Source organism: Mus caroli, chromosome 10, assembly GCF_900094665.2.
Source record: "Mus caroli chromosome 10, CAROLI_EIJ_v1.1, whole genome shotgun sequence".
Taxonomy (NCBI): domain Eukaryota; kingdom Metazoa; phylum Chordata; class Mammalia; order Rodentia; family Muridae; genus Mus; species Mus caroli.
Genome location: NC_034579.1, coordinates 341,635 through 345,914, shown reverse-complemented (window position 1 = coordinate 345,914; position 4,280 = coordinate 341,635).

Genomic DNA, 4,280 nt, shown 5'->3' with positions numbered 1-4,280 from the left:
GGCCACTGGTTAATGGTGTGAGTTCATGCTCAGCTTTCTTCCTTGGGACAGAACATGTGGAATCATAACTCAGAAGATGGTTTTGACAATAGCTGGTTCCTTGGTCAGGTTTTATGTGTGCCGTAGCAGGACAAATCCTGGTGGGTGGGTGACCTTAGAGAAGTCACAGCCCTTTCTAGTAACAACCCATCATCCTAAACATTAAAGACGTAGATATGAATGCTATCAAAGGCTTGTATTTTAAAGTCTTGATTCCCACAGAGATACTAAACTGCAGCAGAACCTTTAGCTGATGACAGGGAGGTCTTCCAGTCATTGGGGATGTCCCCTTGAAGGGCACAGAGGGACCCCTTTTCTTTTCTTTTACTTCCTATCCATGAGAAAGGAACTTCACTATGATGTGTTCATCTGCCCAGTACTAGCAGAAACTTGCAAACAATGGTTCTACACATCATGAGCTGAACACTGGAAGTAGGACCCAAACTAATTCTTTTGTGGAGTCAATTACCACAGGTATTCATTTGAGTGAGAGAAAGCTGACTTAACAGGGAAGGATCAAGTTGTCACCAGAGGTGTCTCAGAAACGAGGTCTTAATTGAGCTAAAAACATAGCCAACAGGAAGCAGCCAGCTACAACAAAATCTAGACCAGGAGCAGTTGGATTAAGAGAGTGTAGAGTTCTGTCATAAGTCTGAGAGTTACACACACACACACACACACACACACACAAGAGTTTACAAGGGACCCTCTCTTGATACTGGACACTGTGAATGCTAGAAATAGAGACAAGATTTCTGTATCACCAGAGCAAAGTTTTTATTTATTCACTGTCACGTGTGACCTGAACCCTTCATTCATGTTACTTCTTCATGCCTCTTTTGCCATGGACAATATTTGGAGATATAATCAGTAATGTTGTTTACTAATGGTTTGGATGTTGGGGGTGAGAGAATGAAATGGCATTTAAAATGCTTTCTGAACTGGTACTCCATGAATCGAGTGTGAATTGATATTTCAGGTAAGGCCTGATGACTTAAAAGTCCTACTTTCAACAGGGAAAGTTGATGACTGAAAGAGATCTATGGGAAGGGGCATGGAAAGCAGTCAGGTGTGAGAGTTTGGGGTTTAGAAGCCAGGTCCAAAGCTGGAGGTACACCTGGTATGGTGGCTTGAATATGCTTGGCCCAGGGAGTGGCAATATTAGAAGGTGTGGCCCTACTGGAGTAGGTGTAGCCTTGTTGGAGTAGGTGTGTCAATGTGGGTATGGGCTTTAAGACTTTCATCCTAGCTGCCTGGAAGCCAGTGTTCTGCTAGCAGCCTTCAGATAAAATTAGAACTCTCAGCTCCTGCACCATGCCTGCCTGAATGCTGCCATGTTCCCACCTTGATGATAATGGACTGAACCTCAGCACTTGTAAGCCAGCCCCAATTAAATGCTGTTATTATAAGAGTTGCCTTGGCCATGGTGTCTATTCACAGCAGTAAAACCCTAACTAAGACACCTGGTAGCCATTCCCTTGTCAAACACAAGGTCTCAACTATTCTAAGACTGATGTGTCTGCTAGAGATTGCTGTCTAGGCTTCCCTCCTCACCTGGACAGCAGAATCCCTTGCAGCTACTGTTAAATACAGGGTCCTTGCTTCTTTCATATGAAGTGATCCAATAGATAGGTAGATGGATGATAACATAGTTGGATAATATACTATATTTCTTTATACATCCAATATGCACACCTTATCTTTAAAAACTTACTATGCTTCCAGAACTGAGTTTGGATGTGATGGTTGATACCATGGCAATCTCTGTGGTTGAGATAATGGCAAGAGAACCACTGAGACTGGTCCTGACTCCTCTGAGCTGAATTTCATGATGTCTGTAGCCATATTATAACACACAAAAAGACTTCCAGTAAACATTCCCTTTCTTGTGGAACTTTGAGATAAAGAAACTTCCCTTTATAAATGACCCCATCTTTGATATTTTGTTATAGCAGCATGATATAAATTAAAAGATAGTAGATACACATATTATTAATACATGCATTTTAAATAAAATAAAATTAATCTCCTTGTAGGAAAGAGCAACTTAGATAAACATCTTCTTAACTCAAGCTGAATGTCTTAGTTAGGGTTTCCATTGCTATGACGAGACACCATGACCAAGACAACTCTTATAAAGGCAAACATTTAATTGGGATTGGCTTATGGTTTCAGAGGTTCAGTTCATTATCATCATGGTGGGCAACATAGCAGCATGCAGGCAGACTTGGTACTGGAGGAGACAAGAGTTCTACATCTCAATCCAAAGGCATCCAGGAGTAGACTGTCTTCTGCCGGCAGCCAGGAGGAGATTCTCTTCCACACAGGGTGGAGCTTGAGCATAGAGATGTCAAAGCCCAACCCCCACAGTGACACACTTCCTCCAACAAGGCCACTCTTACTAACAGTGCCATTCTCTGTGGGCCAAGCATTCAAACACATGAGTGAGTCTATTGGGGGCCAGACTTATTCAAATCACCACACTGACCAAGACAAATTCCATTACATCTCAAATCTCTTGAAAATGTACAACTTCCGGGGGTGGGGGGGGAGTGGTAGAGATATTCTCAACAATTAAGAGTGCTTGTTACTTTTCTAGAAAACCCAAGTTCCCAGCATGCATGTCAGTTGGCTCACAACTGCCTGTAACTCCAATTCCTGGGGCCTGTACTGGACTTTGAAGGCACCTGCACTTACACATGCACAGACCTCTATGCAGACAGGCACAATACACAAAATAAATTAAAATCTTTAAAAAATTTTTCCAACTCTTTGTGTAAATATGTTATATTTGAATTTTTAGCATTTTAGATAATTAGCATATCGTGCCAATTATGGCATTCTTGTGTAATTTTTAAATTTATTTTTTAGATGGTGAGCCTCACTGTTGCCTAGATTGGCCTCAATCCTGAGGGTTCTCTGGTATCAGCCTCTTGAGTAGCTGGGATTACAGGTGTGTACCACCATGCCTTGGCTTTCACATCTATCTAAACATCTCTGCTAATTCTGGTAAAGTTATACTGAGTCTATTCTGATATTGTTAATGAGCTATTTCAGGTTTTCTTATACATCTCTGTCAAAATCACAACCCAAACACCAATTTTGCATTTTACCTCCAGATCCTGCACACTTTAAACACCAAGTTCACTCAAACAAGGAAAACATAACACAACACGATGCCTCCTAAAGTTAGTCTGAAAGTATCAATAACACGGATAGTTTTCATCAGCTCTGTGTTTGGTTCTGCATGAGCCAGGACTTGGTAAGTTACTCACTTGACAAGGAGAAATAGACTTTATACCCCATGGGGTTCAGAGTTGCACGTTTGCAGCTCATGAGCACAGCAGGGCTGATGTCTCCTATCAGCTGAGGAGGGTGCATAGGAGCGAGGTTCATTCTGCAGAGATGAGGAATTCTAAGCCTTGTTTGGGGTAATTATGACATGGATGAAGGGCTTCCATTCTGTGGGCTTCAGAAGAATGCCATTTTGGAACCCATGCTCCAAATGTATCCATCTTGCCTTAAAGATACTCTGACGCTGTCACATTTAACCCTCAGCTGTGGTTCTTGGGTCATAACACATGCCAGTTTCCTTTGTGCGCGATGCTTTAGAAACTCCCCAAAATAGGATTATAGCATTTTGCATTCCATCTGCACCGCTCTGTCTAACTTGGCTGCACTGCTGCTGCTTGGACACTGTCCCCTCACAAATCTCCCCCAGCACGTTCTCCACATTAGCTGAAGCCACCCAGAAGGGTGTTGGCTGCACTCTCCACTCTGCCTTGTCTCAGTGGAGGAGGTGGAGACATTATGGAGATGGAGCTGCTGCAACCTTTGTTCTAACCTCTACCCATGTGAACTTCTGTGTAGACTGACAGTATTATATTTCATAATTCTATTTCACCCAAATCAGAAGGGCCTACTCTGTAGGTAGCTGGAAAGTTGTCATTATATTTCTTATCCCATTCAGGCAAAATATTGATAGTTGTTATTTCTTCTGGTTATAAATATTTCAACCAAAACAATGTATGTTCTACCTATCATTGGAGGACACTAGTGGGCCTTGGCTCTCTCCCACAAGTATAAGTACTATGAGTCCCTTTGTTTTTCCAGTAAATTGTATATGTGGTACTTTGTCCCTATGTACTTTGTCATGAGTCACACATGGGCTGTTTATCAACACCAAACCCACAGAGCTTCTTAGTTAGTAACCACCACCACCACCACCACCTACGTCATCA